Raw genomic sequence first — 25653 nt, 5'->3', positions numbered from 1 at the left:
TGGCTTGTGGGCTCTAGAACACAGGCTCAGTAGTTGTGGCTCACGGGCTCAGTAGTTGTGGCACGCGGGCTCAGTAGTTGTGGCTCGTGGGCTTAGTTGCTCCGCGGCATGTGGGATCCTCCCAGACCAGGGCTCGAACCCGTGTCCCTTGCATTGGCAGGCGGATTCTTAACCACTGCACCACCAGGGAAGCCCAATGACAGCTGTTTTATACAGGTACCTAAAACAGTTTCTGTCATGCCTTCTCCTTCTCGGGGACCTGCCACACCTCTGTCTCACTGACCATGTCACAGGGGAACCACATCTGGTTTCCGAGCCCTGGGTTACCTGCCCCTCTTACTGGTTCAGCCGAATCTCCTGTCCCTCACCCCTTCAGTCCCCGTGTTTCAGTCGGGCTGGTGTCTCCATTGTCTCTCCCATCGGAGGACCCTTCCTACTCCTTAAGAATCCCCTGCCTGGTCAGTGCTGACTCCGCCTGGTCACACCCTTCTTTTGAGGCTTGTTGCTTCAGTGGAGTTTCACTCTGACTAATCTGTTTTGCCTACCCGCCACAATTTTGTTCTGAATCAAGATGTAGGGTTATGTGATACTCATGTTACTTGTGTTGATTTAGTTTTTACAAAAAGACTAAATACTCTTAAAAGGGATTCTTGTACTTCTTTTATATTCCCTAAGCCTGTGATGGGCGTTTGTTCCAAATGAAAAAAAATAAAAACTAGGAAATGCTGATGGGACAGACTTGATTTTGGAACACTCGCTTACCCGTTCCGAGGATGTGGGGAACATAGGGGCCCTGAGCTAGTTAATGTTGTTTGACTGTCTGGATCTCAAGCCACTGAGTGAAGCCGGGTGTGAAATAGTCCTGCCCTGCTGGTTGAAGTGAGACTGTGCAGGCTGGGGCTGTGGATTTGGAAACCTGGAGATGGTGTGAACATTGAATGAACTAGAATGTTTCAGCTTGGGAAGGAGGATGTTGGAGTTTAACACAATTTTCTTCACATTTATAGAAAGCATTTACTAGTTCTTGCAGCACAACACAACACAACACTTTTCTGATGACCGAATGAGAAGCTGTGGGCTGAAAGGACTTCAGTTCAGTGAGACTGATTGAAATTGCTCGTGGGAACCTTTTTAGTTGCTTTTTTTTTTTGAAGAAAAGGGTAACTTCAATTTCCCTGGTGTGGTTTCCCCTAGAATGGAATTCCTGGAGGGCAGGGCCGCCAGTGTTATTTGCCATGTGTCCTGGTACTCAGTGCTGGCATGAGAGGTGCTCAGTGAAGGTGGGTGGGTGGATGGATGGATGGATGCATGGATGGATGGATGGATGGATGGATGGATGGATGGACGCATGGATGGACGCATGGATGGACAGATGGATGGATAAATGGATGGGTAAATGGATGGATGCATGGATGGACGGATGCATGGATGGATGGATGGACGGATGGATGGACGGATGGATGGACGGATGGATGGACGGATGGATGGATAGGTGGATGGATGGATGGATGCATGGATGGACGCATGGATGGACGCATGGATGGACGGATGGATGGACGCATGGATGGACGCATGGATGGACGCATGGATGGGTGGTGCAGCTGCTTGGTCTTGGAGACGGAGGGAGAGGAGACTCTTGGAGATGGAGCAGTGGCTCTTGCTGTCCTGACCAGCCTTGCTCTTTCCCTGGCTGTGTTATGGCCCAGACCCCATTGGAGGTGTGGCTAATCATGATGGGTGCTCCTTTAGTGCTTCTCTACTGGAGCTGGACACACTTTTTTTTTTTTGAAGTTTCACAGATGATTCTGGTGTGCAGGGGAGAATTGGAAACCACAGCTGTAGTGTTTGAAGGAAAATGGAAGTTAACTTAAGCCAGTTTGTCCACATGTAAATAAACAAAAGCAGCTTATCCTTTTTGCCCGGGGGTGGGGGAGGGGGGAGGGTGTTACTTTGCTGAGATGGACCCACCTAACTCGCTAGTTGTTTTTCTTCCCCCTACATCTTCATCTGCTGTTTTGGACTTTTTTTCCCCACGTTTGGCTCTTGGAGCTAATAAGAACTCAAGCTCTCTGGGCACATTTTTATTATACCTGGCAGAACATATTATAAAGGTGTTGAAGTGATTCTTAAAATTTAGCAGCAAAGTGTAGGTGGTTTCCAGCTCCAGCCACTAGATTTAGAATCTCCCTGCTCCACTCCCCGTCCACCCCCCGGATTTCCAGTCCTCTCTGCGATCGCCAGTAGCACAGTTATCAGCAGCTTAGTCTGAGTTCAGAATCGCAGGAAGGAAAGTGGTTGGGAAAACCGGGACCAGGTGAGCACTGCCCGTTGACCTCTCTGTTTAGTTATCTTCCTGGATAATTCTTGAAATGTCCATCCAAGTTTGGTCATTTTCTGGCTGTGTAATAATTCAGACGATACTTTGTGAATCAGTAACCTTTTATATGTTATGCATTTTGGCATCACTAGGAAGGTTCAGTAGTTATTTACCTTTTACACCGCAGGGTGAAGTAAATAGGAATTTGGAAAGTTGTTTGTGAGTGCGCGTGCGTGTGCTTCTGCTAAGCAGGCAGGGGAGGAGAGCAGTTGGGGACCCTGTGGTGAATTGCGAAGCATAAAGATGCATTGGTGGGGGAGGTGAGGGAAGCGTGATGCACTGGGGAAACCCAGAGGGAATTACCTGGACTGAGGGAGCGTGGGTCCGAAGAGGAATTTAGTCTTTTTCTCTAAAAATTTTTTTAAAAAAATGATTTGCCTGACTCCAAAACAGGAAGGGGTGGCTCTGCCTCATTTCTGTTTCCTGCTAGTAGGGGACTTCTCTCGCAGGAGATAAAAACACCATCACACAGCCGTAAAGAGCCCAGACGCTGGTGGCAGACCCACTGGACTGATGAGGCTCTTACAGCTGTATGACCTTGCACCAGTTGTTAACATCCCTGGGCTTCAGCTTCTCCTCTTTCAATAAGGACAGTAATCCCTCCATCATAGGACTGTCTCGGAAGGCAAATGACGTGAAAGACGCAGTGTTCAAGATGGTGCCTGGGACTTCCCTGGCGGTCGAGTGGTTGGGATTCCGCACTTCCACTGCTGGGGGCACGGGTTCGATCCCTGGTCGGGGAACGAGGATCCCGCATGCCGGGCAGCACGGCCAAAAACACAGAAAACCAAAAAAACCAAAAACAGTGCCTGGAACATAGCAAGCACTGAATAAATTTTAACAAGAAGGAGGACTCGTATTTCTAAGGATTACCTGGGAACCAGACTGTCATTGATAACAGAGTTTCTATTACAGATTTAAGTGTTTTAAAACTCCCATTTAAATCAGGAGATTGCAGGAGTGCACAGACCCACAGGGTGGATATTCAGTGGGGAGAAATAGAAGTAGAAATTAACTTTGCCCAAGACAAGTGAATACTTTTCTTATTGGTCCGTGACCAACTTAGGACAAAGAAAAATGTTCATGGGCTGCATCTTTTCTAACGCTGCAAAATTTACTGAGACACTGAATTGCTTTAACAAGTGATAATCAAACATTTAGTAATTGTAAGCCCTGGAGATACAGTGGTGCACAGAGAGCAGTGGCCCCGACGCTCAGGTAGCTTCATATCTAGAGGGAAGATGATCAAAAAACATGTTCCCAGCAGTAAAATGAACAGTTCCCCAGGCTGTGAGAGGGTTGGGATGCGAGCTTAGGACAGACTGATGGTGGAAGGACCCAAGTTAGGTGGGGTGATCTGGGCAGGTGACGTTTGAGTGGAGATTCAAGGGTGAGCCAGTAGTATGGAGAGATTTGGGATGGGAAGGGATGGGTTGGAGCAGGTACTGGCGTGAGCACAGACTAGGTAAAAAATGAAGCGAGGGCTTCCCTGGTGGCGCAGTGGTTGAGAGTCCGCCTGCCGATGCAGGGGACGCGGGTTCGTGTCCCGGCCCGGGAAGATCCCACATGCCGCGGAGCGGCTGGGCCCGTGAGCCATGGCCGCTGAGCCTGCGCGTCCGGAGCCTGTGCTCCTCAACGGGAGAGGCCACAGCAGTGAGAGGCCCCCGTACCGCAAAAAAGAAAAAAAAAAAAAAATGAAGGGAGGCTGCCAGGACTGGAGGGCGGGGAGCAAGGCTGCGGGGAGAGACGGAGAGATGCAGGGGACGAGGTGTGAGAAATAGGCCCGGATCAGGTCAGGTAGGGAGTGACGGCCATGGTCAGGGACTTAGAGAAGCTTCTGGGGAGTGACCTGACCTAAATTACATTTTAAGACAATCCCACGGGCGGAAGATCAATTCTTAGTGCAAGCTTCCTGCTGTAACATTTTTCTATTTGATGATGAAGAAAACATGAGGAGAGTGTTTTTAGCCATGGCAATGTTGGTATCTGGATATATTTGAGGAGCAGGAATGACAACGAGACCTTCTGGTTTTTCAACCTGAAATTACGTTGCAGCTGCACTGTGAGGCCAGGCTGGTGGCCCTGATCACATCCTACAGGCTCCCGGCAAGAGGAGCACAGGAGGTGGCTGTTCTAGCCAGAGGTTGGCACCGCTTTGTGGTGTCAAGAGCAGAGCTGTCATTCGTCTGGGCTGTGACCGATGAGAACACTGCGACCTGGCCGATGGCTGGCAAGCTGAGTGCTGACCGATGTATTTCCGTTTTCAGTCACAGCATCCAGGCCAAGCCGGGAACAATCCAGAAACTCCGCGATCAGCACTTGTAGATCTTCTGTGCTTTTGGGAAGAGTAACATGGGCTGCTTTAATGTAAATTTCTGATAGCCAGTTACAGGTGATGAAATCAGTTGTTTCGGATGACAGAGAAGGACCCTTTGGAAGGCCTCTTTAAAGCAGTCGTTATTAACCCAACAGTGCTCGTTTTTATGTGGAGCGCTGAGAGAGGAGTGCTATGCTGTCTTACTGGTTTGCCTCCAAGTATGGAAAGTCCCAACACACAGGCAGTGAGGGGCTGCATTTCAGAAACAGGCTTTAATCGGGATTTCTTCTGGTCATGGATCTCCCGAGGAGTCACCCTATTATTTTGTGTTATAGTTGCAGATGGGCAAAAAGCAGATTTCTCACGTTTCCCTTTTTGGGAGGGATGGGGTAGTGTGTGTGGCTTCGAAAGGCCTGTCTCTGTTGGAGCCTGACTTTGTTGCCTGGTGCTCTGTGTGTGTGTGTGTGTGTGTGTGTGTGTGTGTGTGTGTGTGTGTGTGTGTGTGTGTGTGTGTGTGTGTGTGTGTGTTTGTGTGCAAGAAAGTCTGCAAGTTTAGATCAGACTGCCCTGATTAGTGAGAATGTCTGATCTCCTGGTCTGGGGCCCACAGGTGAGGAAACTGACCCCACGGGGCAGGATCTTTTGCTGAAAGCACAGAGCCTGTCGGTGGCTGAGCTGGGACTGGGACCTGGCATTTTTGGTGCTGGGACCTGTGCCTTTTGACAAAACACGTTGTTTAGATTAATTGTAAAGAAAATGGTTAGTAGCAGATGTAATGAGGAAATAAATAATGTCCGATTATTCCAAGCCAGTGAGTTGAATCTTTTTAAATCTGCAGTGAACCATTTTAAGAGAAAACAAAATGTGTTTCTTGCTTGTGAGGTAGAAGCAGAACTTATTTTTAAAAATGAGAATGAGGCAAAATGAAACTAGATTAAAGACAAATAAAAATGTTAGTCTAGGATACTTTGTATCTTTGTTTTATAAGCAGGCTTTAAATTAGAATGTCGGTGGGCATACACACTACTATATATAAAATAGATAACTAATATGAATACTGTATAGCACAGGGAACTCGACTCCATACTCGGTAGTGACCTAGATGGGAAAAGAATCTAAAAAAGAGTGGGTATATGTATATGTATAACTGAACCATTATGTTGTATAGCAGAAGTTACACAACATTCTAAATCAGCTACACTCCAATAAAAATTAAAAAAAAATTAGAATGTCAGTGGCAGTGACATTTAATGATTCTAAATTCATAATGTCATCAGTACTTAATTAAAATAATGGATGTATCAGTGAATCTCCTTTTGTTAGATGATATTATTTAATCTGGTAGTTTCATAATTAATTTTTTTCCTAAGGGTAAAAAGACGCTGTATCTCTTCAGATTATTACATAGCTATATAGCAACAATGTCCTGTTTTCTGAACATTCATAAATTCAATGTATGTCCTTTAGACTTACGGGTGCTTTTATCCAAGTCAGCTTCATGGGTTGTATTCTGCTTTGGTTTGCCAAACCAGTTATTTCTTAATACTTGGAAAGTAGTTTATATAATTAGTGATAGATGTATAGTGTAAAACAAAGAACTAAACTGCTAAATACCAATCTGAGCAGGCGTTACTGTCCACCGTTGCTATGACAACTAACAATTTAAGTCTAACATACATAGCTGACTTGTTACACCTTGAGGGCACATACTCACACAGCTCATCTCTATTTGCTGTTTTAAAAAAAAGGCCCGATTCAGTGATTAGGTGATGGTGTATTATCGACATGTCTTTCATCAACTTGGTTAAATTAATTTGGTCGGTGTGCTTTGGTTCTTTCCATGGAACAACCTGTCAGTGCTTCTGTTTACCCACTCTTTGGGATAAGGAAGTGGAGGGGGTAGCATTTGCCAACTAATGTGCACAGGAAAGCAAGGGAGAAATGTAATCCTATTTTGAAAAATTCTGTCGACACTTATTAACTACTTGGTCCTGGTACTTCCTCTTTCAAAAACCGATTTAATGCAATTCTGCCCTCCACTGTGAGGTTGTTTATTGCCCTCAGCAGAATTCCTGGCATATTTGAGGCCCTGCCCCTCCGATTCCTGCCGGATCCCCAAGCCACAACTGGCTCAGTCGCTCTCCTGCCTTTATTCTGTCCCTGGTCAAGACCTCGTAGGGTAAATACAGTTTAACCCTAGTGATTGTTCTAGGGCACTCCTGCTGCCCCATCTGAGTCCCAGCCTTTGTGGCTCTCTGCCTGTCATTGTCTTGGCTTTGAATGAAGTCTGATAACTTTGCCCTGCCTTACAAACCTGGGACACCCACCTCCCTTCCCTTAGTAAATAGACTCATGGGAGGTGGGTGTTATATGCAGCGCTGATGAAATTGGACATATTTCCTAAGGTTAGTAATAGGTATTTGTGTGGGAGGTGTGTTTGAAGGGTGGAGCAGTGAGAGGGTAGAAGGAAAAAAGATAAGTTTTCTGACTCTGAACGAAAGATAAGAAGTTTCTGACTTTGAACAGGTGAAGCCCGCTTACCTGAGAAATTTGGTGACCTGTGCTCATGGCCGCTGAGATACTGGCTGGGGGGAGGGGGTGATGAGTCCTTATTAACAGTCAGTCGTTAATCCAGACAGCAACCCTGAGAGGGAAAGATAAGGAACGCAGAGCTCAGAAGGCAAACGCCCAACAAAGATTTTGAAATGAGTTACAGCTTATGTTTGAACTCTGGCCTTCCCATGACTAATTGTATGACTTTGGATAAGTGCCTTAGCCCCTCTGGCCCTCTCTACCTCCAGTGTTGTGAAAATTCAATGAGGTGATGGATGTGGACATTTAGGACCGTGCCCAGCCCACAGCTGATATTTACTGAATAATTATTTTAATATTTTTCTTGTTGAACCAAGGTCATCCAGCTAACACGTGGCAGAGCGGGCTCTGACTTTCTCAGACTTGAAAGCTTAGCTCTTTCTACTGTTTCATAACCACCATTACTGTCGCCATGTCTCTTTTCAACAGGAAGAAAAATACATCAATTCTTAGTTGTCTCCCTTACCATTTTCCGCATGTTTCCCACATGCGGGTGTAAATGACCTTTGACGGTTGGGTTGCAGGTACCTGGGACTGGAGAACTTCCTCTTACCTATTGTTAACTCCAGTTAAGTGTGTGGAATTTTGTCCTGCTTCTTAAAAAATATGCAACTAGAATTATTGTTTTGGTATTAAGAATCTGAGTTACACTCTAGTTTTTTTTGTGTGTGTGTGGTACACGGGCCTCTCACTGCTGTGGCCTCTCCCGTTGCGGAGCACAGGCTCCGGACGTGCAGGCTCAGCGGCCATGGCTCACGGGCCCAGCCACTCCACGGCATGTGGGATCTTCCCAAACCGGGGCACGAACCCGTGTCCCCTGCATCGGCAGGCGGACTCTCAACCACTGCGCCACCAGGGAAGCCCTACACTGTAGTTTTTAACACAGAAGCAAATGCCATTACAGTTAGCTTTAAATATTGATGTACTATGGGTATCATTTTATTTATGGATAGAGAAACTTTTGAAACTGCTTTTAAAAGAACACTTTAAGAAGGGGAGAAAATACTGCCTCGGTGATCTCTGTTCCCCATGTTCATCATCACAGGGAAAAAGGCTTGTTACTGAACTATGAACAAATATCATTCTCTAAGTAATCTTTAATTTGTATTTCTTTACTCATTCACATATAGCTAGGAGGATTTGAGGTTATTCTTTTTTTTTTTTTTTTTGAGGTTATTCTTTAACAATTGAAATAAGGATATTTTAAAGATTAGACAGAGGAGAAGATGATGACTTTTTAGTATCAGTAATAGAAGCTCAAATAAACTTTTAAAAGGTCATGGTTTTAAGTGCTTCCCATTTGGAAGGGATGTTGACAGTTGGCTGCTCGTCCAGTTTATGTTTCTGTTGGAAGTTTTCAGCTTTCCCTGGTACCCGGAGTGCTGCCAGGTGATGGTGGCAAGTTTAAGTAAAAGAATTAGGACAGGATTTTCCCAGCTGCATCCATTAGTGGGTCCCAAGAAGCATTACAAAAAAAAGAAACTGAAAAATATCAGGGTGTATATAGCATAAGGCTAGTATTGCTTCTGGAAACTTTTACTTCAGCTAATTTTAGTGTGGTGTGTTATTGGGTCCCTGTGTATAAAGAGGATTACAGACAGACAAGTTTGAAAGCCATCGATCTGAGGTATTTTAGAAAGTTTACCAGCTTTAGAGCAAGTTTAAATGTTATATAGAAGGGAAGTTCCACTGAGTCCTTAACATTGATTTTCCTACATGGCTCACAGAATGAAATTTAGGAACACTCAGTGGTAACTCAGATTTTTTTTCCCCAGAGCTAATATATATTTTATAAATGGAAAATAAGGTTGGGACTTCCCTGGTGGCGCAGTGGTTAAGCATCCGCCTGCTAATGCAGGGGACACGGGTTCGAGCCCTGGTCCGGGAAGATCCCACATGCCACGGAGCAACTAAGCCCATGCTCCACAACTACTGAGCCTGTGCTCTAGAGCCCGCGAGCCACAACTATTGAGCCCACGCGCCACAACTACTGAAGCCTGTGCTCTGCAACAAGAGAAGCCACTGCGATGAGAAGCCTGCGCATCGCAACGAAGAGTAGCCCCCGCTCGCCGCAACTAGAGAAAGCCCGCGTGCAGCAATGAAGACCCAACACAGTCAAAACACACACGCGCACGAGTGCACACACACACACACACACAAAACCTGTTAAAAAAAAGAAAGAAAGAAAATGTTAATGACTTCAGGTCTGAAGCTTCATGGATGAAATTACGAAAGTAAAGTTGATAGGGTCCTTCCTAATTATCACATCACATGTACTGTTGTGTTTGTAGATTTTGTACTGTAGACTGAATTTAAAAATCTTAAATTGGACTCTTAAATACTTGGGTTCTTACTCAGTTTGACATTTGTAAGATTACAAACTAAAGGGTAGAGATTTTTGTTCATTGAATTACCTTGAAAACTTTTTAAAAGAAGCATCTTATTTTTCATGGCCTTTGGCTGCATTTTACTTTTGAATACTTCATTGAAGTAGGTAAAAATATCCTATCTTAAGCTTTTCAGATTCTTTGTTTGTTTTGTTTTTTTAAGGCATAAGGGAAGTAGTTAGGTGTCATGATACATCTGTAGTTTCTTGTTATTTTATAACTGTTCTTCCAGAAGCGACTGATGATTTCCTTTTTAACTGGTTGTAAGTAGAGGACAAATTTTCATTATGGATGTGTTGATATGTCATTTGTCCTTGCCCTTTTCATTTAATTAACCAGTAGCTTCTATTACGTGTGGAGTTTAAAACAGACACAGTTAAAGTTCTGAACTTTTGGACAGGAGCTGTGAGAGTAGTCAGAAGCTGATGGGAAGTTTCTGGATGCCAAGTTCTTGAGTAAGGAGTCCTGTTGCAACAAAAGAAATGAAAACATGTCAAACTTGGGTAACTTCAGAAGGAGAGAGAAGCAGAGTTCTCCATTTCCTGTGGAACTGGGTTCGGGCAGAGCGTTTACTAGTTACCAGCCTGTCCTGTTCTTTTACTTAATCAGTACTGCTTCTGCAGTTGTGTCAAGACTTGGGGAAAGCATGTAAAACAACTAGTATAACAGGTTAGCAGCAGATTTGATTGCGATGCCAGAGTGAGTAGCCTGGTGGAGGATGTGTTGGTACTCAGGGCACACGTCCTAATCCGTGTTGGCTGAGGACCTGGGGGCTGTAGACACAGTGGTAAGTGGTTTGAGTTCTACATACTTGGATGCGGGGAGGAAGGGGTGATGGTTAAGGCTTTATTTTAAGAGAGAACTTCCTTGAGGATGGAAGCTACCAAGTAAATAGGAGAGTCTTGCAATCGTCATAAGTTGTACTTAAAACAATTTATGTTTGAACATAAACACCCTTAAAACATCTTGTTGGAATGAAGATGAATAATATCACTCAACTTCTATAGGATCTGGAACGTGATTGGTGTATCTGTTGCTCATTACTCAAGTAAGTGATTATCTAAGGGCTCTGTTTATTCTAGGAATAGATAAATTTTTGAAATCTTGACTATTTTCTAATGAACAGTGAGCCCCCTTCCATTCCAGCAAGAAGAAAGGCTGTTATGCTTTTCAGACATCGTGGCCCCTGGTGTCTGCTGGTTTAAATGCAGGCTCCTTCTTTTTAGGCTTTTGTTTTTCTGTGTTCCTTGTTTGCCAAGTAGGTTGCTGTCAGTTTTTCCCAATTCTTACTTTGGGAGGTTTTCCGCTGCCTATTAACTGCATGTAGAGAAAGGGCTCCAGTGGAGGCCCAAGGGAGATTGTATCCAGTTTCCGGGCTGGGTGGGCCTGTGAGATGGGGGTGACTGAAATAACCGTTTAGGGTGCGTAGACAGCCCCACGGGGCTGGGGGTGCCTTGTTTTTGTTTTCCTGTGGCTGAAGGAAAGCCTGTGGGAAAACGGTAAGGCCTGGCGTCCTAGCATGACAGGCCTCCTGAGGGAGTTGAATTAATGCGTGGAGTTCAAGCAGAGAAAGTGAAGAGTCAGCGCAGTTTACTCCCTCGTTCCGGGGCCAGCGCCCGCTACAAATGTGTTTACGTTTGAACTTTTGCCAAAGTCCCGGTAGTTTAGAAAGGGAGGTTTTGTGCAGAAGGCAAAGCTAAAGGCTGAAAGGGCTCCCAGTAAAAGGCCCCCCGTCTTTGTTGCTTACTGCAGCATTATTACAGATGCTGTGAGGACTGAACACTTCTAAGAAATGGTCGTTGCTCTAGTTTCCCTTTCAGCTTTGGAGCTGAGGTGCAGAGTTGCTGCTGACCTTACCCGGAGGGGCCTGATGAGCCCCTTGTCCGGAGGCTGGAGTGCCTTTGAAGACAGTTGAATTGGATTTGTGTCCTAGTCAGCTCGGGCTGCCATAACAAAATACCATAGGCTGAGTGGGCTAAGCAACAGATATTTAGTTCTCACAGTTCTGGAGGCTGGACGTCCAAGATTCCTGGTGAGGACTCTCTTCTTGGCTTACAGACAGCAGCCTTCTTACCATGTCCTTACATGGCAGGGGTAGGGGGAGATGCCAGCTCTGGTGTCTCGTCCTCCTATAAGGACTCTGGTCCCATCATGCCCCCCCCCATGCCCTCCTCTACTCCTAATCACCTCACAAAGGCCCCACCTCCACTTACTGTCACATTGGGGGTTGGGGCTTCAACGTATGAATATTGGGGGACACATTCCCCCCGATAACCGTCTGTGTGTGGCAGGGTCGGTTGTCTACCTAACGGCCACTGCTGTCCCCTCTTCACTGCTGGAATGCCACGTCCCCATTTTCCCAGCATCCTTTGTTGCTATAGTGATGACACGATGCAGCTCTAGCCAATGAGGTGTCAGAAGGCCCCCCGGGGGCTTCTGGGAGTGGCTTCCCTCCAAGATAAAGAGACCCAGTGTAGGGGGGCTTTGCCAGTCTGCCCTTCCTCCTGGAGGTGCTGGGACTGCTGAGCAGAGCAATGAGAAGACCCCAGAGCCCCCATGACACCACTGAGCTCTGAAGCAGCCTTGCACAGCCTGACACCACATTCTTACGAGAGGTAAAAACGAGCCCCTGTGGTTGCAGCTCCTTAGAGGCAGGTGTTGTTGCATGTGGCCCAGAGCATCCTCACTGATGGAGTTACAAGGGGAGAACCTTCCTCCTTTTGGAGCTGGAAGGAGGTACAGTGTTAGGAAGAACTTCTCTCAGAGACCGCCCCGGCCTTCCCACCCTCAAAGTGTATGTATCACACTAGTGATTGTGGGCCTGTCTTCTCCACTAGCTGTGAGCCCTGGATGGCAGGGACCATGTCGCACTCCTCCCTAGATCTTTAGGGCCTGACCTGAGGCTCATACAAAGGAGGGACACTCATGGTTCTGGCCTTGCTGACAACGGTGGGCTTAATAATCCTTTCTTGGTTTTGGTGTCCTCATAACAAGACTGGCTGTTTGTTGTTCACAGAAAGCCCACGGGGTAACCAGAAGAGGGGTAGGTGGGAAAACAGACTTTAATTAAAAGGACCTGGGCTGTGCCCATAGCTGCTCTCTGAGGTTTAGTTAGCGCCAGTTGATCCTCCAAAGACCCAGACGGAGATGTGCCCCAATCCTCACACTAATTTTTCACGGTGGAAGCAGAAATCAAATGAGTCAACTTATATTCGTGTAATTAGGAAACATGTTAATGAACCATTCAGAAAAACACATAATTGTAACCATTGTTTCTTGCATGAAGATCTCTTTAAGAGTGAAAAAAGTTTTCCAGACAAACTCTAACTGTGCTGTATTTCAAAAGTGAAAAAGTTAAGTTGAGTGACTGGAAGTCAGAGCACCTTCTTCAATGGAAATAAACCTCTTTGACCCACAATATGGCTGAAATACAGCGTATCTGAGTTGAAAAGTTGTAAAATATAGGATAACTGGCTGTCATTTTACCAGCAAGGAAACAGACCTAGAGAAGTGATAAGTCAGGATTTAGGTTTGTGGACCTTTTATTTGAGGTTCTTTCTACTCTATCTCATGCTACTAGTAACTTAGTAAGACAAACGAGTGTGGAATCCCACCAGCCAGCAACCTCCAGGAATGCACGTGTCACTGTAGAGAGGTTTGGTTCATTTAGCTTCTGCAGCGGGGTGAGTGTAGCCTGGAAGAGTGCGGGGATTCTCTGGGAAAGGCAGAGTTGCGCCTTTGCTTATGCTGGGTGCTTTGAAGGTGGGGTTAGAGAAACGGGCCAGACCCGGGCTGGATGTGGTCGGGAAGCAGGCACAGTTCAGTGCTTGGGTATCTTAACACTTTTTATATAGGAGGCCGGACATTAAAGTGGGGTTAGAGTTGCCACTTAGTAAAGAATTAGCAGTCACAGGTTAGTGAGAAAGGAGGATGGCCATTCATTTTTGTGGAGGTCGGCGTCTGGGTCCTATGCTGAGCTTTCTTTATGTCCTGATGGCATATTGGGGTCGGTTGTCAGTAAGGCCTGTCCTTACTTCTCCTGTTGTCAGTAGGGCTGATTTTCACTTTTCCAGTAGTTTATTTGATTTGATCCAGTAGTTTATTGATGCTTGAGGAAGGGTAGGTTTTAATAGGAGAAGGATAAGATGGAGAGTCTAAAGAGGGTGTCTTAAGCCACGGTGTCTGAGCAGTCACTGGTTTTTAATGTTATGGTTACTCAGTGTCAATATCAGGTTAAAAAAAAAAAGGCAAATGAGTCGTTTTCTCCTACCCTAAGAGGCATTTTTTTTTTTTTAATCATCACAGTGACTTTGTAGTTTTCTGGAATTTGGCAGGATATAGAAGCAGATGGAAGTGTGGCTACTTATAACTGAAACATATTATCATCTTCAAAGATGCCATCCCGTTATTGATGGTAATGTTAATGGTGATGTTAGTGTCAAAAACACCCCCCCCCCCAAAATGAGTAGGAAATGTAGAAAATCAATTTAGAAAATTCAGTATAGGAGTCAGAAGTGAGAGAGGCGGTGTAGTCCAGCCAAGTGAGGGCCAGAGGGAGACACAGGTTTCAGTCCAGACGTGGCCACTTTCTGTGTGAACTTAGCCAAGCTTCAGTATCTCTGGGCCTCAGTTTCCTCATGTGTGGTGCTGGGGAAGTTGAGCAGATGGTCTCTGCTCTTTCTAAATTGAGTCCTTTTGAAGATAGTCTCCGCTTTTGAAAATATTTGTTTGGGTGCCCAGCTGGACCAGGTCATGCATTTTATGAAATTATTATTCCGCTCTTGAAGACAGGAATATTTGAGGGCTTTGAAAGCTGGTCCAGCAGGAAGTTTTTTTCTGGTCTGTGTGGTTTCCTTCCTCTCAGGAGGGACCAGGCCTAAACCCACCATCTTCCCAGTCCATCCATCCCCTTTGTAGTCTCCTGAAATGAATGACTGAGGTGTTTCCTCCTTAGAAAATCACATACCGTAAATGTGCCAAGGTAGGCTCCTTTATTCAGAAATTTGCAGTTTGGGAATAAAGGCTGGTGGCGTTTGTTTGCAAACTTGAATTTTGTGAATATAAAATAGCATCATATAAAAATCAAAGTATTACATTACATGCAAATTTTGAAGGCAGAAACCAAAAAAGTAAAAGAAATTGATCAAAATTTGCATAATTTCAAAGGTGATAGGCCGGGTGGTTTGTCAAGGGTGTTTATGGAATCGCCAGTGACAGCCCCACTCTAGCTGGTGATAGGAAGGCCTTCCGTGTTAAACCCGTATCACGCTCCATGCTGTCACTCAAGGGCATTAAGGTTTCTGCTAATGTGGGCTGTTATTTAATGTGCACTTAAATCAAACCGTCTTTTTAAAGACTTCAGGCAGGTCTTCGCCACGAGGTTTGTCAATGGTGGTACCAGCGATAGTGGCAACGTCTCTTTCCCCCATCAATAACTTTGTAACAGAAGTGCTGAAACAATAGGAAGAAGACACAAGGATGGGTGGGATGCATCGCGCTGTTGATTTCGGGGAAGAAGCACAGCGCACACGTCCAAATATAAGATTTATCCCAGAGAGGCCCTAGAGCAGAGTGGTGCGGAGTGCGGACTCTGGAGCTGGCTGTGCGAGCTGCCACTTACTGGCTTTGCAGCCTTGGGTAAGTTACCTAGTCTCTCTGGGCCTCAATTTCCCCATCTGCACAATGGGGCAAATTTTAGTATCTACCTCAGAGGTGGTGTGGCACACAGTAAACAAAAAAACAGATCTCTGTGCCCTGCCCCAGCGATTCTGATCCAGTGCCTTTCAGCTAGGGCATTTGCACTGAACAAGCTCCCTGGCCATGCGGATACTGCTGGTCATTGGGTGACACTCTGAATAGCTTTTGTTCATGCAAACGCACAGACTAGAAAATAAAGGACATACTGTTTTGGAACCTGAAATTTTTCTCTCATTTGATACATCGTGAATATTTCCCCTTTCATTATTTATTCTAACAATATGATTTTATTAAAGCTGCACTGTATCGCATTATTAGACATCTAAGTGGTTTCTTTCCTTTTTCGCTATCATAAATCATACATAAACTATTCTTACACATATTCTTATATGTTTTGTGTCCTTGTCTGATTACCTCCTTGGAGTAATTCCTGCAAGGGGAATGACCAGATTCACGGCTATGTACGTGTTCAAGCCTTTTGTCACACACTGCCCACACATTCTTCAGACAGGAAGTGGCAAAAATATATCTTCTTACGAGTAGTCTATGAGAGTAGACAGTGATTTTCTGAACGTAAGGCAATGAGAAAGAACTGTCATTGACTCTCTGAAGCTCCTGTGTATTTGGACTTTGGTGGGAGTTGGCAGGAAGAAGATGGATTTATAGAGAAGACAAAGACATGTCAAGAAAAACTAGAGGAGAAGCAAGAGGGCTGAATTTTTTAAAATTTAATTTACTTTTTATATGACACATTCTTATTAGTTATCTATTTTATACATATTAGTGTATATACGTCAATCCCAATCTCCCAATTCATCACACCACCACCACCACGTACCCCGCTTGGTGCCCATATTTTTTGTTCTCCACGTCTGTGTCTCTATTTCTGCCTTGCAAATGGGTTCATCTGTACCATTTTTCTAGATTCCACATATATGCATTAATATATGATATTTGTTTTTCTCTTTCTGACTTACTTCACTCTGTATGACAGTCTCTAGGTCCATCCACATCTCTACAAATGACCCAGTTTCGTTCCTTTTTATGGCTGAGTAATATTCCATTGTATATATGTACCACATCTTCTTTATCCATTCGTCTGTTGATGGGCATTTAGTTTGATTCCATGACCTGGCTATTGTAAATAGTGCTGCAGTGAACATTGTGGTACATGACTCTTTTTGAATTGTGGTTTTCTCTGGGTATATGCCCAGTAGTGGGATTGCTGGGTCATATGGTAATTCTATTTTTATTTTTTTAAGGAGCCTCCATACTGTCCTCCATAGTGGCTGTATCAGTTTACATTCCCACCAACAGTGCAAGAGGGTTCCCTTTTCTCCACACCCTCTCCAGCGTTTGTTGTTTGTAGATTTTCAGATGATGGCCATTCTGACCGGTGTGAGGTGATACCTCATTGTAGTTTTGATTTGCATTTCTCTAATAATAAGTGATGTTGAGCAGCTTTTCATGTGCCTCTTGGCCATCTGTATGTCTTCTTTGGAGAAATGTCTACTTAGGTCTTTTTCCCATTTTTTGATTGAGTTGTTTGTTTTTTTAATATTGAGCTGCATGAGCTATTTATATATTTTGGAGATTAATCCTTTGTCCGTTGATTCGTTTGCAAATGTTTTCTCCCATTCTGAGGGTTGTCTTTTCATCTTGTTTATAGTTTCCTCTGCTGTGCAAAAGCTTTTAAGTTTCACTAGGCCCCATTTGTTTATTTTTGTTTTTATTTCCATTACTCTAGGAGGTGGGTCAAAAAGATCTTGTTGTGATTTATGTCAAGGAGTGTTCTTCCTATGTTTTCCTCTAAGAGTTTTATAGTGTCTGGTCTTACACTTAGGTCTTTAATCCATTTTGAGATTATTTTTGTGTATGGTGTTAGGGAGTGTTCTAATTTCTTTCATTTAAATGTAGCTGTCCAGTTTTCCCAGCACCACTAATTGAAGAGACTGTCTTTTCTCCATTGTATGTCCTTGCCTCCTTTATCATAGATTAGTTGACCATAGGTGTGTGGGTTTATCTCTGGGCTTTCTATCCTGTACCATTGATCTATATTTCTCTTTTTAGGCTAGTACCATATTGTCTTGATTACTGTAGCTTTTTAGTATACTCTGAAGTCAGGGAGTCTGATTTCTCCAGCTCCGTTTTTTTTTTTTTTTTTTTTTGCAGTATGTGGGCCTCTCACTGTTGCGGCCTCTCCCATTGCGGAGTGTAGGCTCAGTGGCCATGGCTCATGGGCCCAGCCGCTCCGTGGCATGTGGGATTTTTCCGGACCGGGGCATGAACCCATGTCCCCTGCATTGGCAGGCGGACTCTCAACCACTGCGCCACCAGGGAAGCCCCTCCAGCTCCGTTTTTTTTCCTTCAAGATTGCTTTGGCTATTCAGGCTTTTGTGTCTCTGTACAAATTTTAAGATTTTTTGCTCTGGTTCCGTAAAATATGCTGTTGGTAATTTGATAGGGGTTGCATTAAATCTGTAGATTCCTTTGGGTAGTATAGTCATTTTCACAGTATTGATTCTTCCAATCCAAGAACATGGTATATCTCTCCATCTATTTGTGTCATCTTTGATTTCTTTCATCAATGTCTTATAGTTTTCTGCATACAGGTCTTTTACCTCCTTAGGTAGGTTTACTCCTAGGTATTTTATTCTTTTTGTTGCAGTGGGGAATGGGATTGTTGCCTTAATCTCTCTTTCTGATCTTTTGTTGTTATTGTATAGGAATGCAAGAGACTTCTGTGCTTTATTTTGTATCCTGCAGCTTTACCAAATTCATTGATTAGCTCTAGTAGTTTTCTGGTGGCATCTTTAGGATTCTCCATGTATAGTATCATGTCATCTGCAAACAGCGACAGTTTTACTTCTTCTTTTCCGATTTGAATTCCTTTTATTTCTTTTTCTTCTCTGATTGCCATGGCTAGGACTTCCAAAACTATGTTGAATAAGACTGGTGAGAGTGGACATCCTTGTCTTGTTCCTGACCTTGGAGGAAATGCTTTCACCTTTCACCATTGAGAATGATGTTTGCTGTGGTTTTGTCGTATATGGCCTTTATTATGTTGAGGGAGGTTCCCTCTGTCCCCACTTTCTGGAGGGTTTTTATCATAAATGGATGTTGAATTTTGTCAAAAGCTTTTTCTGCATCTATTGAGATGATCATATGGTTTTTATTCTTCAGTTTGTTAATATGGTGTATCACATTGATTGATTTGCATATATTGGAGAATCTTTGCATCCCTGGGATAAATCCCACTTGATCATGATGTATGATCCTTTTAATGTGTTGTTGGATTCTGTGTGCTGGTATTTTGCTGAGGATTTTTGCATCTATATTCATCAGTGATGTTGTTCTGTAATTTTATTTTTTGTAGTATCTTTGTCTGGTTTTGGTATCCAGGTGATGGTGGCCTCATAGAATGAGTTTGGGAGTGTTCCTTCCTCTGTAATTTTTTGGAAGAGTTTGAGAAGGATGGGTGTTAGCTCTTCTCTAAATGTTTGCTAGAATTCGCCTGTGAAGCCATCTGGTCCTGGACTTTTGTTTGTTGGAAGATTTTTAATCACATTTTCAATTTCATTACTTGTGATTGGTCTGTTCGTATTTTCTATTTCATCATGGTTCAGTCTTGGAAGTTATACCTTTCTAAGAATTTGTCCATTTCTTCCAGGTTGTCCATTTTATTGGCATAGAGTTGCTTGTAGTAGTCTCTTATGATGCTTTGTATTTCTGCAGTGTCTATTGTAACTTCTCCTTTTTCATTTCTAATTTTACTGATTTGAGTCTTCTCCCTTTTCTTTGTGATGAGGCTGGCTAATGGTTTATCAATTTTGTTTATCTTCCCAAAGAACCAGCTTTTAGTTTTATTGATCTTTGCTATTGTTTTCTTTGTTTCTGTTTCATTTATTTCTGCTCTGCTCTTTATGATTTCTTTCCTTCTGCTAACTTTGGGTTTTGTTTGTTCTTCTTTCTCTAGGTCCTTTAGGTGTAAGGTTAGATTATTTATTTGAGATTTTTTTTGTTTCTTGAGATAGGATTTTATTGCTGTAAACTTCCCTCTTAGAACTGCTTTTGCTGTATCCCATAGGTTTTGGATTGTCATGTTTTCATTGTTATTTGTCTCCAGGTATTTTTTGATTTCCTCTTTGATTTCTTCAGTGATCTCTTGGTTATTTAGTAACGTATTGTTTAGCCTCCATGTGTTTGTGTTTTTTACGTTTTTTTCCCCTGTAATTGATTTCTAATCTCATAGCATTGTGGTTGGAAAAGATGCTTAATATGATTTCAGTTTTCTTAAATTTACTGAGGCTTGATTTGTGACCCAAGATATGATCTATCCTGGAGAATTTTCCATGTGCACTTGAGAAGAAAGTGTAATTTGCTGTTTTGGGATGGAATGTCCTATAAATATCAATTAAATCTGTCTGGTCTATTGTGTCATTTAAAGCTTGTGTTTCCTTATTAATGTCCTGTCTGGATGATGTGTCCATTGGTGTTAAAGTCCCCCACTGTTACTGTGTTACTGCCGACTTCCTCTTTTATAGCTGTTGGCATTTGCCTTATGTATTGAGGTGCTCCTGTGTTGGGTGCATGTATATTTATAATTGTTATATCTGCTTCTTGGATTGATTCCTTGATCATTATGTAGCATCCTTCCTTGTCTCTTGTAACATTCTTTATTTTAAAGTCTATTTTATCTGATATAAGTATTGCTACTCCAGCTTTCTTTTGATTTCCATTTGCATGGAATATCTTTTTCGATCCCCTCACTTTCAGTCTGAATGTGTCCCTAGGTCTGAAGTGGGTCTCTTGTAGACAGCATATATATGGGTCTTGTTTTTGTATCCGTTCAGCGAGCCTGTGTCTTTTGGTTGGAGCATTTAATCCATTCATATTTAAGGTAATTATTGATATGTATGTTCCTATTACCATTTTCTTAATTGTTTTTGTAGGTCCTTTTCTTCTCTTGTGTTTCCCACTTAGAGAAGTTCCTTTAGCATTTGTTGTAGAGCTGGTTTGGTGGTGCTGAATTCTCTTAGCTTTTGCTTGTCTGTAAAGCTTTTGATTTCTCCGTCAAATCTGAGTGAGATCCTTGCTGGGTAGAGTAATCCTGGTTGTAGGTTCTTCCCTTTCATCCCTTTAAATATATTGTGCCACTCCCTTCTGGCCTGTAGAGTTTCTGTTGAGAAATCAGCTGTTTGTTTACCTTATGGGAGTTCCCTTGTGTGTTATTTGTTGTTTTTTCCTTTTTGCTTTTAATAATTTTTCTTTGTCTTTAATTTTTGTCAGTTTGATTACTGTGTGTGTCAGCATGTTTCTCCTTGGGTTTATCCTGCCTAGGACTCTCTGCGCTTCCTGTATTTGGGTGGCTATTTCCTTTCCCATTTCAGGGAAGTTTTTGACTGTAATCTCTTCAAATATTTTGTCGGGTCCTTTCTCTCTCTCTTCTCCTTCTGGGACCCCTATAATCTGAGTGTTGGTGCATGTACTGTCATCCCAGAGGTCTGTCATTTCTTTTCATTCCTTTTTGTTTATTCTGTTCTCCTGCAGTGAATTCCACCGTTCTGTCTTCCAGGTCAATTATCTGTTCTTCTGCCTCAGTTATTCCATTATTGATTGCTTCTAGTGTATTTTTCATCTCATTTATTGTATTGTTCATCTATGTGTGTTTGTTCTTTAATTCTTCTAGGTGTTTGTTCTTTAATTCTTCTAGGTCTTTATTAAACATTTCTTGCATCTTCTCGATCTTTGCCTCCATTCTTTTTCCAAGGTCCTGGATCATCTTCACTATCATTATTCTGAATTCTTTTTCTGGAAAGTTGCCTATCACCACTTCATTTAGTTGTTTTTGTGGGGTTTTATCTTTTTCCTTCATCTGGTACATAGCCCTCTGCCTTTTCATTCTGTCTATCTTTCTGCGAATGTGGTTTTCATTCCACAGGCTGTAGGATTGTAGTTCTTCTTACTTCTGCCCTCTGCCCTCTGGTGGATGAGGCTATGTAAGAGGCTTGATGGGAGGGACTGGTGGTGGGTAGAGCTGACTGTTGCTTTGATGGGCAGAGCTCAGTAAAACTTTGATCCATTTGACTGTTGATGGGCGGGGCTGGGTTCCCTCCCTGTTGGTTGTTTTGCCTGAGGTAACCCAACGCTGGAGCCTACCTGGGCTCTTTGGTGGGGCCAATGACAGACTCTGGGAGGGCTCACGCCAAGGCGTACTTCCCAGAACTTCTGCTGCCAGTATCCTTGTCCCCACGGTGAGCCACAGCCATCCCCTGCCTCTGCAGGAGACCCTCCAACACTAGCAGGTAGGTCTGGTTCAGTCTCCCCTGGGGTCACTGCTCCTTCCCCTGGGTCCTGATGCGCACACTACTTTGTGTGTGCCCTGCAAGAGTGGAGTCTTTGTTTCCCCCAGTCCTGTCGAAGTCCTGCAATCAAATCCCACTAGCCTTCAAAGTCTGGTTCTCTAGGAATTCCTCCTCTGGTTGCTGGACCCCCAGGTTGGGAAGCCTCACGTGGGGCTGAGAACCTTCACTCCAGTGGGTGGACTTCTGTGGTATAAGTGTTCTCCAGTCTGTGAGTCACCCACCCAGTGGTTATGGGATTCGATTTTATTGTGATTGCGCCCCTCCTACCGTCTCATCGTGGCTTCTCCTTTGTCTTTGGATGTGGGGTATCTTTTCTGGTGAGTTCCAGCGTCTTCCTGTCGATGATTGTTCAGCAGTTAGTTGTGATTCCGGTGCTGTCACAAGAGGGAGTGAGAGCACGTCCTTCTACTCCGCCATCTTGAACCAATCCTAAAGAGGGCTGAATTGTGGCTTGATTTCAGGGTAGTTTCAGGAGTCAGACTTGAATTAATTTAATTATAGTGTAATATCTAATTGCTGTAGGTGATTTTATGCAAAGAGGAATAAACAATGCTTTGTTTTTATTGATCGTATATGGTGTATGTGTGATTCTTGACTAGAGTATTGGGAGCCCCCTGGATTGGGAGTTTTGGTTTAATAAAGTCTAGTCTGCACCCCATCCTATGTGGGCAGCTCTAGCCCTGGACCAAGTGGCTGAGACTCTTCTAGGGGGACTCGAGGGAGGGTGGCTGCATCTGGGGAAGTGCAGCAGTCACGAGCAGAAAGCCTGCTCAGCGCAGATGTGATGCACTGGGGACAGGAACGAGAGGAGTGGAGACCGAGGTGGGGTGTGCGTGGAACGTACTGGGGCACCTCTGTGGTCTGTCTGGCCCTGATGGTGGGGCCAGAGTTCCACAGCCTTGGGTCAGAAGCCCCTGTGCTGTGGGGAGTGACAGACCAGCCGAACTCTTCTGTATTATCAGAATGTTAGAACCAGGAAGGGATCTCAAGGGTTATCTGGTCCAGCCTTCTCTTTGTACCGATAAGGAAGTTAAATAATTTATTATTTTCAATTAAGCGTCACCTCATAAGCTTCTAAAATCAGATAGTCAACCTTGGAACAGAATTGGCTGGTTTTTTTCTCCTTGTTCTGGGAGAGCCAGGGTTTTGAGAATTGAAGTGGCCGAATGGTGGACGAGAAAGCAGACAGCAGGGGGTGACCCTATTGCCCAGCCCTGGGACACTGAATTGATTTCATGTCAAACCTGCACCGTCCCTGAGTCACAGGAACTTCCCTTGTGTCTCTCGTCATGTCTGCACACGTCTGTACGGTCCCCAAAGGCTTCAAAGTAACCTTGGACGTAGGGGAGCTGTCTTATGCCAGTGCCGTGTTTTCTAGAATTTCCACACACTAGTTTTCTTAGAGCAATTCCCCCAAAATAGTTTTCTTCTTCTCCTTTTAGTAAAGAAACACATGTGACAAATACTTCTTTTAAAAAGCAACAGCTGCTCTGAACACAACTGTGAGACTTCTGCCACTGGGTGACACTGTTAGACCACAGAACACTCTTCAACGGATAGAATCAAGGATCCCTGAACTTCAGATCTCATCACGCTGCTTCACCTAGGAGAGAGAGAGAGACTCTGAACCACTTAATGGTCATCTATCAAATGTTATTTGATAAGTGTAATTTATCAGCCTATGGCAATTTTAAGGCTAATGAGTTTAAGGTAATCAATTATTTAAAAAATCTGTTAATTGGACAGCATTTCAGTTGCTTAGAGGTTTGTGCAGATTGATGGGCCGCATGTTAATGAAGTGCTAATTACTTCACGGGAATATTTATGCAAGCCAGCGCACTCAGATTTACTTCCCAGCAGACAACAATCTGAGTTATCTTTCTGGGGCAAAAGACTCCTAGCTCATACGCAGCAATTCACGTTATGGACTTTGAGTGAGGGTTTCGGGGAGTCATCTTGTGCAAGAGGGAGCATCATCTGCTGGGCTAGAAAAATGGGCATGTGGTTCCCTGGACTGATCTGTATCAGGAGAACCAGAGAACTTTTGTCTCTCACTCATTCTGTGCTTTTTGAAGATCAAGTGAGGACAGAGTCTGTTCAAAGCATGAGGTACCCTCTCTCCCCCTCCCCTGTTTTTGGCGCCTTCTGTAAGCCTGAGCTCTGCACCTCACTTGTCAACAGGTCAAATTGAGTTCAACAGTACGCGGAAGGCTCATAGTGGTGTTTCTGGGGATAAGAAATGAGGAAGAGTCAGGCCTTTCCTTTGCAACTTTAATGTGAGGGATAAGCAAACTTGTAGTTTTCATACAGGCAGCCATGAGCATCCTTAGAGAAGTGTTAACGGCGTCCTGTTGGGACAGAAGGGAGGGAAACTGCAGGAGGAATCAGGAAAAGCTTCCCGAGATGAGCTCCTTCGTTTGGATTCTCTGTTGCTTCAGCATCTGCCCCCTTTATTGGGTGCAGTTCTGCCGGGTGCCCACGGGGTGGCGCGCAGCCCAGTGCTGGGAACGCAGGAGGGAGTAAAGCCAGATGTACCGCTGGCCCCTGGAGCTCAGCCGTAGGCACAGGGCGGCGGTGGCCCCAGCTTCCTGCTGGTTCTTCTTCGTCAGCTGCTTACAGTGGGGCTAATTCCGCTCTGGATGGCATAAGTGCGAGGCGTTGTGCTCCAGGTGGGGGGATGACTTAAGTCAGTCGGGGGTCTTTTCCTTTCTGAAGGGACGCACATCGGTCCTTCAAGGGGAGCCACTTGGAGATGCATGAAGAACTGACTCGTAAGTGTCAAGTTCACACGGGAAGGGAGTACCGCGTGAAATTGTTCTCAGCACTGCAGACAAGAGGGAGATGGCCTGGGGGAGTGGCCGTGGGGAGATTCAGGAGAGGGAAGCATCCCACCGAGAAATGGCTCACAGAGAGGGAGGGCCGAGGGCGTTGGGGACCCAGAGAAGGGTCTAGGCTGGGCCTGATCCTGAGAACTCTTGGTGCCAAGAGATCAGGCTGGAAGAGGGCACCTGGGCCTCTGGTGCAGGGAGGCCCAGGAGAGAGGGTTGTCCAAGGGGCTGGCTTTCAGATCAAGAAGGAGATGGACAGCAGCCTTGAATTCCAGGGAGAGGCTGGGGAGAATGTACCCCAGGAAGCCAGGAGCACCCCATATTCGTGGACTGGGAGGTTTTCTGCGCTTTCTGCTAGGCATCCAGTGGCGGCTTTTTGTCCCTAGTGCCTTACAGGTCACAGACAGCCCCTGTGGACAGGCCTGGGGGCCAGAGCACAGGATCTTGGATCTGAAAGAACATCTGCCCCCCAGGTAGCAGTTGGGAAGCAGGAGGTTTGCTAAGGTCCTTCCAGGTTGAAATCCCTGTGTATTCGTACTCAGGCCCAGGTGTTTCCTTGGGGAGAAGCCTGAGTGCATCTGCTCAGATGAGAAGCCGCCCTGTGCTGTTGTCCTGCGGGAATGTGAGCGACACAGCAGGCCCTGCCGCTCCCCGTGCGGAGGTGGTGGCCCTCCTGCAGCTCTGCTGGGGTCCCCCTGCCGGTGAGGCCCCCGCCGGCTGGCCCTTCTCCTTCCTTCAGGCGTGCTCACTGCTTGCAGAGTTAGTGCTGTCGTCTACCAGGGAATTCTAGAATCTTCTCTGGAGGCAGAGGGAGGGAATGTAGAGAATCCGGGTCTTATCTGAAATTCTGGGACTTGTTTAGTTATCGGAGTGAAACATCACCTGGATCAGCCGCCTGCCAGGACGGAGGGATGTCATCGTTGGCCGAGAGCCCTTGAAGGATTTCATTCACCTCTTTAACCATTTTCCCTTCCTCCCTCCACCAAGCAGCTCAGGGAATTTTTATCAGTTTTATATTAGTTTTGTTCTACCTAGAGACTTTCCTCCTTCTTTTTGGCAGCACCGCGCGGCTTGTGGAACTTCCCTGACC

The 25653-nt window shown here is 44.7% G+C and overlaps 1 protein-coding gene across 4 annotated transcripts in view; it reads left to right on the top strand.

Annotated features, from left to right (window-relative positions):
- Positions 1–25653, top strand: part of FAM107B (family with sequence similarity 107 member B) — a 218291-nt gene that overhangs the window by 169940 nt on the left and 22698 nt on the right. The window lies entirely within an intron of this gene.

Source organism: Lagenorhynchus albirostris, chromosome 1, assembly GCF_949774975.1.
Source record: "Lagenorhynchus albirostris chromosome 1, mLagAlb1.1, whole genome shotgun sequence".
NCBI classification, from domain to species: domain Eukaryota; kingdom Metazoa; phylum Chordata; class Mammalia; order Artiodactyla; family Delphinidae; genus Lagenorhynchus; species Lagenorhynchus albirostris.
The sequence above is the reverse complement of the archived record's forward strand: the minus strand, read 5'-3'. Positions and strand labels throughout refer to the sequence as shown.